The sequence below is a fragment of the Somniosus microcephalus genome, chromosome 3 (genome assembly GCF_052327205.1).
Source record: "Somniosus microcephalus isolate GS21.2 chromosome 3, FLI_Smic_1.0, whole genome shotgun sequence".
Lineage (NCBI taxonomy): Eukaryota > Metazoa > Chordata > Chondrichthyes > Squaliformes > Somniosidae > Somniosus > Somniosus microcephalus.
Genome location: NC_140989.1, coordinates 299134838 through 299154900, shown reverse-complemented (window position 1 = coordinate 299154900; position 20063 = coordinate 299134838).

Below are 20063 nucleotides of genomic sequence, written 5' to 3'. Positions count from 1 at the left end.
TACGCCGCGTCTCAGCTCCTGCTGCGCGCGCACCCTAGCGGCACTGGGCTGAGGCTCGGCCCTCCAGCCTTCGAGTGGGGCCGGGAGGTGCCTAGCTCGGGCGTGGGTGCGGAGGAGACGCCGAGGCTTCTAGGCCTACCTGGAAAAACGGGGAAAGGTAGGAAAATTAATGAGATTAGATAAGTTAATTACTTTGTAAATCATTTTTTTTTAAAACAATATGTGTTTTAAAAGCAACGTTTTTTTTTAAGATGCAGAAAGCGGGAAAAAGAAAGGAAAAGTTTGGAATCAAGATGGCGGCTACTCACCCCGGTTCAGAACGATAAAGCCCGGCCACACGCGCACCGATTGGCCCGGCGGCACACGCCAGCAACCCGGCGTACGATTGGTTGAGCTCGAGGTCACTCTGTCGCTAATGAGCGGATAATGAGATGCTAATGAGCGGAACGTTGAAGGTTTTTGGGATACCGCGGGCGGGATTTTAGCCCGGCCGAAACGTAAATACGCTTAAAACCGTCTCGGAAGCGTAAGCTTTCTTTGGCGGTAACGCGCGCGTAGGTACGCCCTGTAACTTTCGAGCGCATAGCTCGCCAGACGCACACGCGATGACAGAATGACAGACAGAATGACAGAATGACAGACAGACACACCGACCGATTTATATATATAGATAGATAGATTTCACCCAAGCTGCCTCCCAACCACATGCTTGGCCTGGCCTCTTCCTGGCATGTAATCTATACTCCTCCCAGCTTCCTAGGTTTAGCACCAAGGTAGATTTGCACCAGGTCCTGCATTTTGTTCCTCCAAATCTGCAATAATAATACAATTGTAATGCAGATGGTCCGCAACAATAATAATATAAATAAAACCATCCTATTAGTATGCATATGACACAGCAACAATAATATAAATACAGCTAAATAATAATAAATATAGGCCAGAGTATTAATATAATACAGCCAGGGCTATCACTTAAGACTCGGGCTATCCCAGTCTCCCTATTACAACCCTAGCCTCCACTCACTCCCACATAAATGGACACAAGAGCTGAATTCCAGAGGCGAGGTGAGAGTGACTGCCCTTGACGGTAAGGCAGCATTCAACTGAGTGAGGTACCAAAGAGCCCGAGTAAAACAAGTCAATGGGGATCAGAGGGAAAACCCTCCAATGGCTGGAGTCATACCTGGCACAAAGGAAGATGGTTATGGTTGTGCTTACAAGATTTGAAAGAGTAAGCTACAGTTATTTTACCATTCTATATTTGTTAGGTTGCAGATGCATTAAAATCAATTTGCAAACTTAATTGCACTTGTAGTTGGTTTCTGTGTCGAGCTAGGTGTATGGGCCATTTAGTTATTTTGAAATCTGTTAATGAATGCTCACTGCCAAGTGAGAAGAAATGACTTAAGACTGGACAATAAATATATTAATTGATTTGGGGTTTTTAATGCCTATTCATTCACTTATATTTATCCACATTTCCCTCCACAATGTCTGTTTGCTCGCAAACAAGGCCCTTGGCATCTGTGACCTTATTGTGCATGATTGCATTGATGTTGTGGCTTTGACTGAAACTTGGTTCACGACTGTCAACACCTTGCCCCCTTACAGAAGCCTCCTCATCTGACTAAACTTTCCACCACATAAACCGCCACAGTGACAGTGTGACCACTGTCACTTTATGATCTCTTCCCCCTAAAAAAAAACTTTCTGTACTTTCCCCTACTCTGCTATCGCCTCCTCTAAGCATCTCACCTTGCTCCGCCCCTTTATTCTCCTTTAAAATCCTCATTATCTACTGCCTTCCACCCTCAAGCCCCACCTTGAATTTTTTCCTGAGGTATCCTCCCTCCTTTCCTCTCTCAGCCTCAGCACTGTGACTCCTCATTCCTCAATGATTTCAACCACAATCTGAACCCTGCTTGCCCTCTCTGACTTCACTGCCCTCCTATTCTTCCTAAACTATTCCCTCCATATAAACTCTTCTACTCATATTCACGGCCAACCCCTCAAACCTACAGTCTCCTATGGCCTCTCTACTTGAATACTCTCAATCAATGACAAGACCATCTCTGACCATTTCCTTGAATCTCTCACCTCCCACAATCTCCTACTCTCTTCCAACCCCACTTCCTTCTATGTCTGCCCTGCATAAAGTCGTCATTTACAACTGTTCTTTCAACGTCCCAACGGGCTAGCTTTTTCCCCTACTGTTGCCATGATACTTCTACAGCCAATGAGTTGCTCAACCACTCTTGACCTTTGATAAGAACACAAGAACATAAGAAATAGGAGCAGGAGGAGGCCATTTGGCTCCTCGAGCCTGCTCCACCATTCAGTAAGATCATGGCTGATCTTCTACCTCATCTCCACTTTCCTGAACTATCCCCATATCCCTTGATTCCCTTAATATTCAAAAATCTATCAATCTCTGCCTTGAATATACTCAACAACTGAGCCTCCACAGCCCTCTGGGGTAGAGAACTCCAAAGATTCACCACCCTCTGAGTGAAGAAATTTCTCCTCATCTCAGTCCTAAATAGCCAACCCCTTATTCTGAGACTGTGACCCCTGGTTCTAGACTCCCCAGCCAGGGGAACCATCCTCCCTGCATCTACCCTGTCAAGCCCCATAAGAATTTTGTATGTTTCAATGAGATCACCTCTCATTCTTCTAAACTCTAGAGAATATAGGCCTAGTCTACTCAATCTCTCCTCATAGGACAATCTTCGCACCCCCCCCCCCCATCTCAGGAATCAGTCTGGTGAACCTTCGTTACACTCCCTCTATGGCAAGTATACCCTTCCTTCGGTAAGACCAAAACTACACAATACTCCAGGTGTGGTCTCACCAGGGCCCTATATAATTGCAGTAAGACGTCTTTACTCTTATACTCAAATTCTCTTCTAATAAAGGCCTTGAAGCCTTTTTACATCCTCTGCACAACTTACATTCTTACCTAGCATTGTATCATAAGCAAACTTGGATATATTACATTTGGTCCCCTCATCCAAATCATTGATATAGATTGAATAGCTGAGGTCCAAGCACTGATCCTTGTGGTACCCCACTAGTTACAGCCTGCCAACCTGAAAATGACCCATTTATTCCTACTCTCAGGCTTACTACTCTTTTTGGCAACATTATAAGCCTCTTCCTTTAATCTAATACTATCTTTAATTTCTCATGTTAGCCATGGTTGGACCATTGTTCCCGTGGTGTTTTTATCCTTTAAGGGGCTGTATATTCATTGCGAATTATGAATTATTTCTTTAAATGTTTGCCATTGCTTTTCTACTGTCATATCTTTTAATCTAGTTTCCTAACCTACCTTAGCCAACTTGCCTCTCATACCTATGTAGTTTGCTTTGTTCAGGTTTAGGACCCTAGTTTCGGACTTAACTAAATCACTCTCAAACTCAACATAAAATTCTATCATATTATGATCATTGCTCCCCAGAGGCTCCTTTACTACAAGGTTATTAATTAACCCTGTCTCATTGCACAGCACTATATCTAAAATAGCAAATTCCCTTGTAGGTTCCTTGACATACTGATCTAGAAAACTATCTTGATTGCATTCCATGAACTCCTCCTCTGCACTATTTCTGCAAATTTGGTTTGCCCAATCTATATGAAAGTTAAAGTCCCCCATGATTACTGTATTACCCTTGTTACATGCATCTCTAATGTCCTGGATTATACACTGCCCGACACTACAACCACTGTTAGGGGCCTATAGACTACTCCCACTAATGTTTTCTGCCCCTTGTTGTTTCTTAGCTCCACCCAAACTGATTCTACATTGTGTTTTTCTGAGCCAAGATCTTTTCTCTCTACTGTCTTTATTCCCTCCTTTATTATCAAGGCTACCCCTCATTTTCCATTCTGCCCGTCTCTTCTAAAAGTCAAATATCCTGGAATATTTAGTTCCCAACCTTGGTCACTCTGCAACCACGGCCTTGATTTTCCTGGAGCCGTCAGGCGGGGTTTCAGGCGTGTGGGGGTTGAAAATAGCAGAAATAGGAGTCTCGACACCCCCCCACCCGATTCCCCGCCCCGTCCAACTTTCGCCCCGGTGTTTCAACGCAACCCGAATCAGTCCCGCCCGCAGCAGGTGGGACTGGTCGTCGGGAGCCTAATCAGCAATAATTGGCATCTGTAATCCAATTTTAAGGGGCCCTTGCAATTTTCAGCCTTTCCCCACGTAAACCACGCCTGGTGGGAACACCGCTGATGAAACCTGGCGTGAACAATGCCGGCTTGCTTACTTTCAGCTGCAGGTCAATCAGGAATGAAGAGATTTAATCAGACTGCATTTGTAGGCTGCAGGATGTTGTGTCTGTGTGTTAATAGAGACACGGAAGGCAGGAGTAGGTTCCACAGGTGTTTACTGAACAAAGTCTGGAGGTCAACTAACAGATACAAGACAATATACAGGCTTATATAGCCCGAGTGGCCATTACCGGCATTACAGTACACAGGGGACTCTTAAAGGCACATACACCACAATTCCTCCCCTTTTAGACAACCAGTACATAATATTTTAAGTAATCATTAATTAATATGTTACAAGAACAATAATCTACACATTGCTGCAGTTAATCAATTATAAGTCAGTCTTTCTGGAGGCTTCCTGACTCGGTCCGGATAACGCCTCGGTGGTGCAGTAGTTTCTGGTGGTGTAGTAGGTTCTTTTGGCAAGGCTGATTCGGCTTGAATGCCAGTGTCGGGTTCATCTGGTTCCAGTATCACCGGATCGGAGGTAGATACTATGGGTATCTCTACTTCATCATTAGGTGTATAGAGTTGTGGTGTAGGTTGTCCCTTTACGGATGACTCTATGATCTGGTCAGCATGGCACCTTATTCTGCTTTCTCCAATGTCCACGGTATACATCAGTGGTCCTAGTCGTGTGCAAATAGTTCCAGGCTGCCATTTCTCGGTACGGTAGTCCCGGGCCAAAACTTGTTGACCTATCTGGAAGGTTCTAGTTGGCCTTTCATTCATGCCTTGAAATTGCCGGTTCTCCACGTCCCTTCTGATGTTTGGCTTGATCAAATCCAGCCGGCATCTTAGGTTTCTATTGAAGAACATTATGGTGGGAGTTTGGTTTGTAGCCACATGTGTTGCATTCCTGTATGCAAACAAGAAGTTATCTACCTTGTGTTGAAGTTTTATGTCTTCATTACCCATGGCCTTTATGGCCTTCTTGAAGGTCTGGACAAACCTTTCAGCCAATCCATTGGTGGCGGGATGGTATGGGGCGGACGTGTAGTGCTTAACCCCATTGTTTTTTTAAGCACAAATTGCGGTCCATTATCAGAACAGATCTGTTCAGGCAGCCCATTCCTGGCAAATATGGTCCTTAATACTGTGATGGTTTTTTCCGTGGTGGTGGAGGACATCTTTATTACCTCCGGCCACTTGGAGTGTGCATCAACCGCGATTAAGAACATTGAGTCCATAAATGGACCAGCAAAGTCGATGTGTACCCTTTGCCATGGAGATGAGGGCCACTCCCATGGATGTAGAGGGGCTTGTGGTGGGGCGTTTTGGACCTTCTGGCATCCTAGGCAGCTCTTGGTCATTTCTTCGATGTCTCCATCGATACCTGGCCACCACACAAACGCTCTGGCTAGGTTCTTCATTTTCACTCCACCCAGATGCCCCTCATGAAGCTCCTTTAGCACTTTATCTTGGAGTTTGGGTGGAATCACCACTCTGGATCCACACATCAAGGTTCCTCGGCACACTGACAGCTGTTCTCTTCTTTGCGAGAATGCTGGCAACAGTGGTTCGCCATGTGCTGGCCATCCCTTCACCGTTAAATCGTAGACTCGTGAGAGAGTCGGGTCATTTCTCGTTTCCTTTTCAATGGCAGAATTTGTTACTGGTAGACATTCCACTATGGTTGAGTGGAACATCTCCACTGGGTCTACTGTAGGTGCCTCTTCTACCGTTGGCAACGGTAGGCACGGTAAACCGTCAGCATTCCCATGCTGTTTTGATCCTTTGTATCCTTACCAAGAAGATAAGAGCCCATGGGATCCAGGGTGCCTTGGCGCGTTGGATCCTAAACTGGCTGAGTGGCAGGAGGCAGAGGGTGATGGTCGAAGGATGCTTTTGTGACTGGAAGCCTGTGTCCAGTGGGGTACCTCAGGGATCGGTGCTGGGTCCCTTGTTGTTTGTGATCTACATAAATGATTTGGATGAGAATGTAAAAGGTATGATCAGTAAGTTCGCAGATGACACGAAAATTGGTGGGGTGGTAAATTGCGAGGAGGAAAGCCTCAGGCTACAGGACGATATAAACGGATTGGTCAGATGGGCGGAAAAGTGGCAAATGGAATTTAACCCTGAAAAGTGCGAGGTGATGCATTTTGGACGGACAAATAAGGCAAGGGAATACACAATGAGTGGTAGGACCCTAGGAAGTACAGAGGGTCAGAGGGACCTTGGTGTACATGTACATAGATCTCTGAAGGCAGCGGAACAGGTAGATAAGGTGGTTAAAAAGGCATATGGGATACTTGCCTTCATTAGCCGAGGCATAGAATATAAGAGCAGGGAGGTTATGATGGAACTGTACAAAACGCTGGTGAGGCCACAGCTGGAGTACTGTGTGCAGTTCTGGTCGCCTCACTATAGGAAGGATGTGATTGCTTTGGAGAGGGTGCAGAGAAGATTCACCAGGATGTTACCTGGGATGGAGCGCCTCAGCTATGAAGAAAGACTAAACAGGCTGGGGTTGTTTTCCTTGGAGCAAAGAAGGCTGAGGGGGGACCTGATTGAGGTGTACAAAATGATGAGGGGCATAGATAGGGTAGATAAAGAGGAACTTTTCCCCTTAGTAGAGGGGTCAATAACAAGGGGGCATAGATTCAGGGTAAGGGGCAGGAGATTTAGAGGGGATTTGAGGAGGAACTTTTTCACCCAGAGGGTGGTTGGAATCTGGAACTCACTGCCTGAAAGGGTGGTAGAGGCAGGAACCCTCACAACATTCAAGAAGCATTTGGATGAGCACTTGAAATGCCATTGCATACAAGGCTATGGACCAAATGCTGGAAAATGGGATTAGACAGGACAGGGGTGGATGGGTGGCGCGGACACGATGGGCTGAAGGGCCTCTTTCTGTGCTGTAAAACTCTATGACTCTATTCTATGTCATATTGGTGTGCCCCTAGGAAAAGGGACCACCTCTGTAGCCTTTGCGCTGTCATAATGGGAACACCCTTTTTAGGGTTGAATATGGAGACGAGGGGCTGATGGTCAGTCAACAAGGTAAATTTTTGTCCGTGTAGGTAATGGTTGAATTTCTTCACTCCCCATACCAGGCTGAGTGCTTCCCTGTCAATCTGGGCATAGTTACGCTCAGCTGAGTTCAATGAGCGTGACGCAAAAGCTATCGGCCGTTCTGAGCCATCAGGGAATCTATGTGATAATACCGCTCCTATGCCGTAAGGGGATGCATCGCACGCCAGTCTGATTGGCAGTGATGGGTTGTAATGAGCCAAAACTTCCTTGGACGTGATCAAGCTTTACATTTATGGAAGGCACGTTTACAGTCCTCGCTCCATTCCCAAATTACTCCCGTTTGTAGCAGTTCGTTAAGAGGGTGCAGAACAGTTGACAAGTTCGGTAAAAATTTATGGTAGTAATTTATCAATCCCAGGAACGACCTTAATTGTGAGACATTTTCAGGTGCTGGTGCTTTTATGACTGCTTCAATTTTCTCAGGGGACTTATGCAACCCTTCTTCATTAATTATGTGGCCACAATATGATATTTGTTTCTGGAAAAATTTGCACTTGGGGCGGTTTGCTCGTAGGCCCCGTTCTCTCAGCCTAGTGAGTACCTTCTCCAAATTGGCAAGGCGTTCGTTGTCATTTTCTCCTGTTACAAGGATGTCGTCTAGGTAGCATTGAGTCCCAGGAATCCCTTGCAGGACTTGCTCCATAGCTCTTTGCCAGATAGCTGGAGCTGATGCTATTCCGAAAACCAGTCGATTGTACTGGTACAGGCCTTTGTGTGTGTTTATTGTGAGATACTTTTTAGAGGCCTCCTCAACCTCCATCTGTAGATATGCCTGTGCCAAGTCAATTTTTGTGAAACGTTTCCCTCCGGATAGTGAGGCGAAAATATCTTCTATCCTCGGAAGAGGATACTGTACCGTGTGAAGGACTGGGTTTACAGTCACCTTGAAGTCCCCACAGATGCGAATTTTTCTCTGTTCTTCAGATTTATCATTATTTAACGTTTTCTTCATGACCGGGACGATGGGTGTTGCCCACTCGCTCCAATCTATCTTGGATAGCACGCCTGTCTTTTCCAAATTCTCCAGCTCTGCCTCGACTGCTGGACGAATTGCGTATGGCACCGGCCTTGCCTTAAAAAACTTGGGAATCGCCGCATCTTCCACCTTTATTGAGGCGGTGACGCCTTTTAAGGTTCCTAGTTCCTGTTGGAACACTTCTTTGGCGTTGGCCAAGATGTCTTTTAACCGTTCAGGTATGATGTCATCATCATTTTTTTTCTTACTGGTCACCATCAGTGCCTGAATGGAGTGCCAGTCTAAACGTATCTTCCTGATCCATTCACGTCCCAACAATGGTGGACCACCATCTTGCAGAACGTTTAAATACAACTTTTGTATTTCCTTGCCGTTGTATACAACAGGCACCTTTATTTTCCCTTTGGGGTATACCTTCTGCCCCGTATATGTTTTCAAGATAATGGATTTGTCTTTCAAAGGTATATGCGGAAATAGCCGCTCGTAATCCCGTCTACTTATGACAGTCAGAGCTGATCCTGTATCTAGCTCCATTTTAACTGGGGACCCCGCTATCGTGAGGGTAACCCAAATGGTCTGGTAATCTTCTTTGGCAATTACATTATGTAATTTGAGAGAGCTTAGTCTCTTGTTTCCGGAGTCACTATCGCTCTTCTGGTCTTCGGAGCTACTGTCCGTCATCATTTGTACCTTGCTGTACTTTTCTTTATTGATTTTTTTTCTGTCAGTGGATTTTTTGTTTCCAGATCGGCATACATGTGCAATGTGTCCCATCTTCCCGCATTGCCTGCATGCTTTGTCCTTGAACCAGCAGTCCCTCTGGTCATGGGTGGATCTGCCGCAGCGATAACATCTCTCGAAACCCCATGTCATTTCATGGGTGCCGAAGTCCTGTGGCTTTTGTTGTATCTTTGCAGCTCCTCTTGCTGCTGCTTCGTATGATACAGCCACACTGAAAGCCTTGTCCAGTGTCAAATCTTTCTCAGAAAGTAGCTTTTTTTGTGTTCCTTCACTTAGGAGACCGCAGACGAATTTGTCTCGTAGAGAATCTGCCAGGCCTGTCCCGAATTGGCAGTGTAGGGTATCAACAATCTCCTTAAAATTCTTGTCCATCGGTTTGGCTGGAGTGATTAAGTTTCGTAACAGCCCGTATGTCCTTGCGCCCATTAGATTTAGAAGTACCGATGCCTTTTTATCATCTTTTATTTCATTCGCTGTGCAATATTTCTCCACTTTTTCCACATATGTGGTCCAATCCTCTATATCGTTATCAAAAGCATCAATATTGCCAGCCTTAGGCATCCTGGAAAAAAAATGGCGCTTCCCGCGCTTTTCTTTCTTTCCTGCAGAAAAGATATGGCACTTCCCGTGCTTTCCCGCCGCTGCTGCTGCTGACAACGCTGTTTTCCGCTGTGTTTTTTTTATTTACAGGTGGAGACTCGTTCCCGCTGGACTCTCTCTGCTAGGTCCGAACGCCGACCTGCTTTGCAGCGCCGGCCGTCTCCCGAGTGCTCCCTCCCCCGTCTGTTTCTGCTTGCCTCCGCCTTAGCTGCTTGGCCTCGCTGCAGAGCCAGCCGATGGAGCCCCAGCCCACCGCCCAGGAAGGATTATTGCAGTACCTGCCACCAGCTCGGCTAGCTGGTGAAACCACAGCTTTTTTTTTCTTTTTCTTGCTTTTCTTCGACTTTGGACGTCTGAGGAATCGGTGTCCTTGAGGTGCTGCCGAATTGCAGGTAAGTCCGTTTCCAATTCGTCACCACTGTTGTGTCCGTGTGTTAATAGAGACACGGAAGGCAGGAGTAGGTTCCACAGATGTTTATTGAACAAAGTCTGGAGGTCAACTAACAGATACAAGACAATATACAGGCTTATATAGCCCGAGTGGCCATTACCGGCATTACAGTACACAGGGGGCTCTTAAAGGCACATACACCACACAGGACCTTGTTGCTCCAGGCTTGGGGCAACTTGTTCAAGGCTTAGGCACAGCTGTGGAAGGTTGGAGCCTCACACACTTCTCCAGTGTAAGCTCCTGGGAAGCCCCTCTCAGCACCCTAACTCAGCGCTTCCTCAATGGAGGCATCTGCCAGAAGCATGGGAGGCCATTTGTTCCTTCCCTTCTTGGCATTAGAGGATCTCCAACAGCAGAGGAGGCTGCAACAGATCCAGCAACAGCAGCACCAGCAACAGCAGCACCAGCAGGAGCGACAGGCTGCGGCTCAGCCACCTGAGGCAGCACAGGCCAGAAGGGGCCAGCGCATGGAAGGCCGTCAGCACAGGAGATACCCCCCAAACAGGGTCTACAGACACAGGGTGAGCTACCTCAACATGACTGAGCAGCAGTGCCAAAGGCGGCTCCGACTTTCGCGAGAGGTTGTGACTGACATCTGCGCAATGCAACAGCAAGACCTGGAGCCCAGAGCACCAGGTTGACACTCCTTACCAGTGGCCATCAAAGTCACCACCGCACTCAACTTTTATGCCTCAGCCTCCTTCCAGGGATCAGCAGCAGACATCAGCGGCATCTCCCAGGCGGCCGCACACACTTGCATCAAACAGGTCACCAATGCCCTCTTTGCCCTCGCGCACAATCACATCCATTTCACCCGGGATCGCGCAAGTGTGAGGGCGCGAGCGCTTGGATTAGCTCAGCTGGCAGACTTTCCAAGGGTGCAGGGCACCATTGACTGCACACATGTGGCCCATCGCAATCCAGGAGTTTTTGTCAACCGCAAGGACTTCCACTCCCTTAACGTTCAGCTGGTGTGTGACCACAAGAAGGTGATTTTGCATGTTTGTGCCAAGCACCCTGGCAGCTGCCATGACTCCCTCATACTGCGCCAGTCTACTGTGCCTCCGCTATTCAGTCCGCCAAATGAACTTCAGGGATGGCTACTTGGAGACAAGGGATATCCCCTGTGGACTTGGCTAATGACGCCATTGAGGAGACCAGCCAACGAAGCTGAGGAGCGCTACAACTCCAGCCACATTTCCACCAGATGCATTATCGAGCAAGCCATCAGATTGCTAAAGATGTGCTTCAGATGCCTCGATAGATCAGGTGGAGCCCTACAGTACTCAGCAGCCCGGGGCTCCAAAATCGTCGTGGTATGCTGTGTGCTTCACAACATGGCACAGCATCGTGGCTTGCCGATTCCGCAGGACCAAGAGGCTCTTCACAGAGCCGCCTCAGATGAGGATGATGCTGAGGAGGAGGAGGAGGAGGAGGACGGAAACGAGCATCCTGCAGAGGCCCGTCAACCAGCGGCACCAGTACACGAGAACATTGCTGGGCGAAATGCAAGGAACGCACTCATCCTGGCCAGATTTGCGTAGCCTGGTACATCAAACACTGCAGCCTCACTGCTTCTTAACTGACCATGGACAGTGGCACATCCCTGCGCATTTCTACCTATTTGACCAGCTTGCTGACATGTGCAAATAATCCTAAGGCCTCAATGTGAAATCCCCATTCGCCAAATGACAGACGCCACAACTGCAACAGTTGCCATCAGATTTTTTATGTACAAGAAACTGATGGCATTAAAACTATATACTGTACAAGACTTTTCACCCAAGTGACTACCCTTGTGATTAGTGGTGCTTTATTTTTCTCTTACGCGTGCTCCTACGTAGTGGTACCCCTGTGGCTTCAGCAGATGTGAAGGCCCCTTGCTCACTTTGCTGCTGCTCCTGTCTCGACACCTTTGGCGGGCGTCCTCTGGGGTGGCGAGCCTGTGAGGGCTCATCATCAGTCTGCTGCTCCTGCGGCTGTGCAGGGGTTGAGACTCCTATCTCACTTGGGTGTGGACTCCGGTGGGGCTCTGACCGAGGGCTCTGAAGTGGCATGGAAGTGTGAGCGCGTGGAGAGAATCCCCCACTTCCTTGAGGTGTGCCAACCACCTCCCTCTCATGGGTCAGCTGCCCCTCAGCGCCTGGAAGTGGCTGGAGAGCACCTTGCTGCACATCAGGGGGGCCATGGGGACCCGTATCTGCACTGGAAGTCCTGCTCAGAGGGACTTCCATGAAGGTCTGGTTTCGGTGCTCAATAGATGCCCATCGCTCCTCAAGAGATGTCATTCTATTCTGAGCACTCACCATGTTTTCGATACCCTGGCGACTAAGCTCCTCCATGGCCGTAGCCCTCCTCTCCTCGGCCGCAGCCCTCCTCTCCTCGGCCGCAGCCCTCCTCCCCTCGGCCACAGCCAGCCCTACCACGGAGGTAGCCATCCTTTCCGTGGTGATGCTTTCATGCGCCAATGACTCCAATAAGGCTCTGCTCATGCTCGCCATGGTTTCCTCCATTCGCTCCACACTCGCAGCGACCCTGGAGACAAAACCTGCCAGAGACTCCTGCATCTGTGCATGGAGATCCATCACCTCCTCTCTTGCAGATGGACCCAGAGGCATAGGGTCGACATACAGCTGAGCTGAGCTGGCAGAGGCCTGCGCCCTCCGACGAGGACTCTCCACTGCTGTCCCTGTCTCCACAATCTGCTGATGCTCACTTGTGAGCTGTGAAACACCAGGTGACAACACTACTCTATGTCCCGAAGGCCCCCCCGAGGTGTGAGTGTGTGCGCTGTTGCTGGGTGCGCTTACTTCTGCTGACGCTGCGCCCTCAAAGGCTGGAGCTTCCTCTGAGGAGTCTGGCTGCTCAGCCTCTTCCTCCTCGACAGTGGGGACGGGGGCTCTGGATGGTCCTGTGGGGGAGTAAAGGAAAGAGAGATCTGATGCCAAGGCAACTTGCACATTGGATTTGGCAGATGCTCATAAGTCCAAATGATGTAGCTTCTGAATCATATCAGCGACTCATGCTATGTCAATGAGCGAGATGGGAAACTATTCTGTCACCAGCTTGCGGGACTGCTCCTGTCTCTCCTTCCCCAGCTTCCGCAGCCACATCAGCCCCAACAATCTCCATCACTCCTTCTTCCAGGGGGTCAGATGGGCGATTGAGGGTGGTCCTCCTCCAGTCCTCGCACGCTCTCTCCTATTGTGAGCTCTCTTTTCCTGCAATGAGGGAGACAAGTGGAGTTTGAGTGAGAGTGCAGGAGTGAGTGTAGAGATTGCATAGCATAGATACTTAGAAGGAGACAAAGATGGTGTGAGGCTGCGAGACCAAGGACCCTCCCTTTGTGTTGTCAGTTGTGTTCCAAGAATCAGAGTGAGAGGCAGTGTGAGGGCTGCATGGTGGAATAGTTATGTGAATGTGAGCATAGAGAGAGAGGGAATGGGTAATGGTGCATGGATGTGACTGTGAAGTGGGATGTGGAGGAAGAGAGTGCTGAAGCTGAGTGCTGTTGGGGAAAGGCAATGGGGATCAGGTTGAGGGTGATGGAAACTTCATACTTACCTTTCCTGTACGGTAAAGGTCATGGAAGCGCTTCCTGCACTGCATCCAGGTCCATCGGGTGACTCCCTGAGAGTTCACCTCTGCAGCCACATCCATCCAAGCAGCCCTGGTCTCTTTGGGAGGCCTCTTGCTCCCTGAGCTAGGGAAGAGGACCTCCCTGTGGGCCCTAACCCCATCCACCAATGTCTGCAGTGAGGTTTCATCAAATTTGGCGGCAGCTCGGGCTCTGCTGCTGGCAGCAGCTGGTGCGGGCTCCTCTGCCATTCTGTACGACTGGTTGGGAAGCCTGCAGAGGTTGAAAAGCTTGCTGGAGACTTTAAAAGCACCACGAATGATGACATCGTACTGTGGGGCTTTCTGACTGGAAACAGACAATTAGCAAGGGTGCCCACACACTGAAAATTAATTGGCCAATTGAGGGAAAATTGCGTCCAGCTGGCAGACCCATTTAGATTCGTGTTGGAACCCGACATTCAGAGAACCCGACAATTCCCGGCACCTGCGGGAAAATCGGCCCCCACGTCTCTGTAAATCAAACCCATTTAGAGTCATAGGGCAGGATTTTTATTGGGCCGTGGAGGTGGGATTGGAGGCGTGCGGGGGGTTAAAATCACAAAAACTGGCGGGCGGGTCGCCCCCCCCACCCCGCCTGGTTCCCGACTCCGAGCAATTTTAACTCAGGCGTGTCTGATGGTCCCGACTCCGTCCCGCATCCAACAGGCGGGACTGGTCTTTAAGGACCTTAATAACCACTAAATGGTCTCTATAATCCTATTTCAACAGGCCCTTGCAAATTTAACCCTTTTCCCATGTAAAACATGCCTGGTGGGAAATACGAATGTGAAACCTGGCGGGAGCACTATTAGATTGCTGACTATCAACTGCAGGTCAACCATTAAAGAGGAGATTTGATCAGCCATCATTTGCAGGTGGCAGGACTTAGTGGTCTCAGGTCTGGGGCAACTTTTAGAAGGCTTAACCACACCTGTGGAAGGTTGGAGCCTCACACCCATCTCCAGTGTGGCCTCCTGGGAAACCCCTCTCGCCACTTTCACTCAGCGCTTCCTCAACGTAGGCATATACCAGAAGCATGGGAGCCATTTATTTCCTTCCCATCTGGGCATTAGAGGAGCTCGAGCACCAGCTGCGGCACCAGCAGAACCAGGAACAACAGCAGCACCAGCAACAGCAGCAGCAACAGGAGCGCCAGGCTGCTGCTCACCCACCTGAGGCTGCACAGGCCAGAAGGGGCCAGCGCCTGGAAGCCCGTCGGCGCAGGAGATACCCCCCAAACAGGGTCTACAGACGCAGGGTCACCTATCTCAACATGTCTGAGCAGCAGTGCCAAAGGCGGCTCCGGCTTTCGCGAGAGGTAGTGACTGACATCTGCGCAATGCTACAGCAAGACCTGCTGCCCAGAGGACCAGGTGGACAAGCATTACCAGTGGCCGTCAAAGTCACCACTGCACTCAACTTTTTTGCCTCAGGCTCATTCCAGGGATCAGCAGCAGACATCAGCGGCATCTCCCAGGCGGCCGCACACACTTGCATCATGCAGGTAACCGATGCTCTCTTTGCCCTCGCGCACAATCACATCCATTTCACCAAGGATCGAGCAAGTTACATACATAGATACATAGAAGATAGGAGCAGGAGTAGGCCATTCGGCCCTTCGTGCCTGCTCCGCCATTCGATGAGATCATGGCTGATCCTTTAATTCAGTATCCCGTCCCCGCCTTCTCTCCGTAACCCTTAACCCCTTTTGCCCGTAGAAATATATCTAATTCCCTCTTAAATATATTTAATGAGCTGGCGTACACTGCCCTCTGTGGCAATGAGTTCCACAGGTTCACCACTCTCTGAGTGAAGAAATTCCCCCTCATCTCTGTCCTAAATGGTTTAGCCCTTATCCTTAAATTATGTCCTCTAGTTCTGTTCTCACCCGCCAAGGGAAACATTCCTTCTGCATCCAGTCTGTCTAGACCTGTCAGAATTTTATACACTTCTATGAGGTCCCCTCTCAATCTTCTAAACTCCAGTGTGTACATCCCTAAACTACATAGTCTCTCCTCATAGGTCATTCCCGCCATTCCTGGTATCAGCCTGGTGAATCGCCGCTGCACCCCCTCCATGGCAAGAACATCCTTCCTCAGATGAGGCGACCAAAACTGTACACAGTACTCGAGGTGTGGTCTCACCAGTGCCCTGTACAGCTGCAGCAAGGTATCCCTGTTCCTGTATTCTAACCCTTTTGCTATGAAGGCCAGCATACCGTTTGCCTTCTTGACCGCCTGTTGCACCTGCATGCTCGCCTTCAGTGACTGGTGTACAAGAACACCCAGGTCTCTCTGTACTTCCCCCTCTCCCAATCTATTGCCATTTAAATAATAATTTGCCCTCCCGTTCCTGCACCCAAGGTGGATAACTTCGCACTTGTCCACATTATAGTGCATCTGCCATTTATCCGCCCAATCGCCCAGTCTGTCCAAATCGCTCTGGAGCTTCCTGGTCTCTTCCTCTGAGCCCACCCCCCCTCCTAGTTTAGTGTCGTCTGCAAATTTGGAAATGCTGCATCCGACTCCCTGATCCAGGTCATTAATGTAAATTGTGAACAGCTGGGGGCCCAGGACAGATCCCTGTGGTACCCCACTTGTTACTGCCTGCCATTCAGAAAATGAGCCGTTTATTCCAACTCTCTGTTTTCTATCTGACAGCCAGTTCCCTATCCACGCCAAAACTTTCCCCTTTATCCCATGAGCCTCAATTTTCCATGCTAATCTTTTATGTGGGACCTTATCGAAGGCCTTTTGGAAGTCCAGGTACACCACATCTACTGGCTCTCCCCCATCTATTCTACCAGTTACTCCCTCAAAAAATTCCAATAGATTAGTCAAGCACGATTTACCCTTTGTAAATCCATGTTGACTCTGTCCTATCCTGTCCCCATTTGCTAAGTGCTCCGCTATTTCATCCTTAATGATGGACTCCAGCATTTTGCCCACAACTGATGTAAGGCTTACAGGTCTGTAATTACCTGCTTTTTCCCTACCCCCCTTTTTGAATAGTGGGGTAACGTTAGCTACCCTCCAATCCATCGGCACTGTTCCCGAGTCTAATGAATTCTGAAAAATCATCCTTAGTGCATCCGCTATCTCTAGGGCCACCTCCTTCAGTACCCTAGGATGCATGTTATCAGGCCCTGGGGATTTGTCCACCTTCAATCCCTTTAGCTTCCTTAACACCATATCCTTAGAGATATTGATTTGCGTCAGTTCCTCCTTTGCCAATGTCCCTATTTTTCCCGATATCCCAGGGAGGTTTTTTGTGTCTTCCTTCGTAAAGACTGACCCAAAGTATGCATTTAGTTGATCTGCCATTTCCTTATTTCCCATTATATATTCCCCCGTATCTGACTGCAATGGACCAACTTTGGTTTTCACCAGTCTTTTCCTTTTGATATATTTATAAAAGCTTTTGGAGTTAGTTTTTATATTTTCCGCCAGCTTGTTTTCGTAAGCTATTTTGCCCCTCTTGATCATGCCCTTTGCCCTCCTTTGCTCTATCTTAAACTGTTCCCAATCTTCCGCTCTGGCGCTTTTTTTGGCTATTTTATACGCCCTATCTTTGGATTTTATGCTGTCTCTAATTTCCCCTGTTATCCACGGTTGAGTCACCTTTTTAGATTTCCTTTTATGCCAGATTGGTATAAACAATTTTTGCAATTTTGTCATTCTATCTTTAAATGTTTGCCATTGTTTATCTACCTCCAGTCCTCCCAGGAACGTTGTCCAATCAGACCTACTCAGTTCCCGTCTCATGGCATCATAATTCCCCTTGTTTAAATTCAGGACCTTAGTCTCTGAGTCAATTTCTTCGCTCTCCATTTCGAGTGAGAAATCGATCATGTTATGATCGCTCTGACCCAAGGGTCCCCGTACAACAAGATTACTGATTAGTCCCTTCTCATTGCACAGTACCCAGTCCAATATAGCCTGTTCCCGAGTTGGTTCCTCGACATATTGATCCAGATAACCATCCCTTAAACACTCAAGGAATTCCTCCTCCTCATTATTTTTACTGATTAGGCTAGTCCAATCTATATGTAAGTTAAAGTCACCTATGATGACAGCTGTGCTCTTATTGCACGCTTCTCTAATTTCCCTCGTGATGCCCTCCCTAACCTCTATTTTACTATTTGGAGGCCTATATACCACTCCTATTAATGTTTTTCGCCCCTCGCTATTTCTTAGCTCCACCCATATAGATTCTGTATTAACTGAGTTAATATCCTTCTTTTCAATTGCATTTATCCCCTCTTTTACCAGCAATGCTACCCCTCCTCCCTTTCTTTTTTGTCGATCCTTCCTAAATACTGAATACCCCTGTATGTTAAGCTCCCAGCCCTGCTCACCCTGCAACCATGTTTCCGTAATCCCAATTAGATCATAATTATTAACCTCTATTTCCACAGCTAATTCATCTACCTTGTTCCTGATGCTTCTCGCATGTGGTTGGATTAGCTAATCTGGCAGGCTTTCCAAGGGTGCAGGGCATCGTTGACTGCACACATGTGGCCCTTACGGCACCCCATCGCAATCCAGGTATTTATGTCAACCGCTAGGGCTTCCACTCCCTTAACGTTCAGCTAGTGTGTGACCACAAGAAGGAAATTATGCATGTTTGTGCCATGTACCCTGGCAGTTGCCATGACTCCTTCATACTGCACCAGTCTAGTGTGCCTCCGACACAAAGCTGGGTGGGAGGGTATGCTGTGAGGAGGATGTTGTGAAACTCCAGTACGATTTGGACAGGTTGGGTGATTGGGCAGAAACATGGCAAATGCACTATAATGTGGATAAATGTGAGGTTATCCACTTTGGTGGCAAAAACAGGAAGGCAGATTATTATTTGAATGGCAATAGATTGGGAGAAGGGGAAGTACAAAGAGACCTGGGTGTTCTTGTGCACCAGTCGCTGAAGGTAAGCATGCAGGTGCAGCAGGCGGTTAAGAAGGCAAATGGTATGTTGGCCTTCGTAGCAAGAGGGTTCGAGTATAGGAACAAGGATGTCTTGCTGCAGTTGTACAGGGCCTTGGTGAGACCGCACCTTGAGTATTGTGTGCAGTTTTGGTCGCCTTATCTGAGGAAGGACGTTCTTGCCAGGGAAGGAGTGCAGTGAAGATTCACCAGGCTAATACCTTGGATGGCAGGAATGACGTACGAGGAGAGATTGGGTCAATTGGGCTTGTACTCACTGGAGTTTAGAAGATTGAGAGGGGATCTCATCGAAACCTGTAAAATTCTGTCAGGCCTGGACAGACTAGATCCAGGAAGGATGTTCCTGATGGCCGGGGAGTCCAGACTAGGAGTCATAGTCTAAGGATAAGGGGTAAGCCATTTAGGATTGAGATGAGGAGGAATTTCTTCACCCAGAGAGTGGTGAACCTGTGGAATTCTCTACCACAGAAGGCAGTGGAGGCCAATTCATTAAATATATTCAAGAAGGAGTTGGATATATTTCTTAAGGCTAAAGGGATCAAGGGATATGGGGAGAAGGCAGGAACGGGATTCTGAATTTGGATGATCAGCCATGATCTCATTGAATGGCGGAGCAGGATCGAGGGGCTGAATGGCCTACTCCTGCTCCTATCTTCTATGTTTCTATGTTTCTATTCAGTCCGCCAGACCAACTTAACGGATGGCTACTTGGAGACAAGGACTATCCCCTGAGGACGAGGCTGATGACGCCGCTGAGGAGCCCATCCAATGAAGCTGAGGAGAGCTACAACTCCAGCCACATGTCCACAAGAGCCATAATCGAGCAAACCATCAGTTTGCTGAAGATGCGCTTCAGATGCCTGGATAGATCAGGTGGAGCCCTGCAGTACTCAGCAGCCAGGGTCTCCAGAATTGTCATGGTTTGCTGTGCACTTCACAACATGGCACAGCGTCGTGGCTTGCAGATTCCTGAGGACCAAGTGGCTCCTCGCATATCCTCCTCAGATGAGGAGGAGGAGGAGGAGGGTGAAAACAAACATCCTGCAGAGGCCCATCAACCAGCGGCAGCATTACACGAGAACATTGCTGCCCAGGATAGAAGGAACGCACTCATCCTGGCCAGATTTGCTTAGCCTAGTCAATCAAACACTTTTGCCTCGCAGATTCTTACCAGAGCATTGACAATGGCCAAGAACCAGAGGATTCCTAGCAATTTGACCACCATACTGACAGTCGCAAGTATTCCTAAGGCCTCAATGTGGAAGACCCAATAGCGAAATGACAGACGCCACAACTGCAAAATTTGCCATCAGAATTTTTATGTACAATTATGACTTTTTTAAAATTCATTGATGGGATGTGGGCGTCGCTGGCTAGGCCTGCATTTAGTGCCCATCCCTAATTGCCCTTGAGA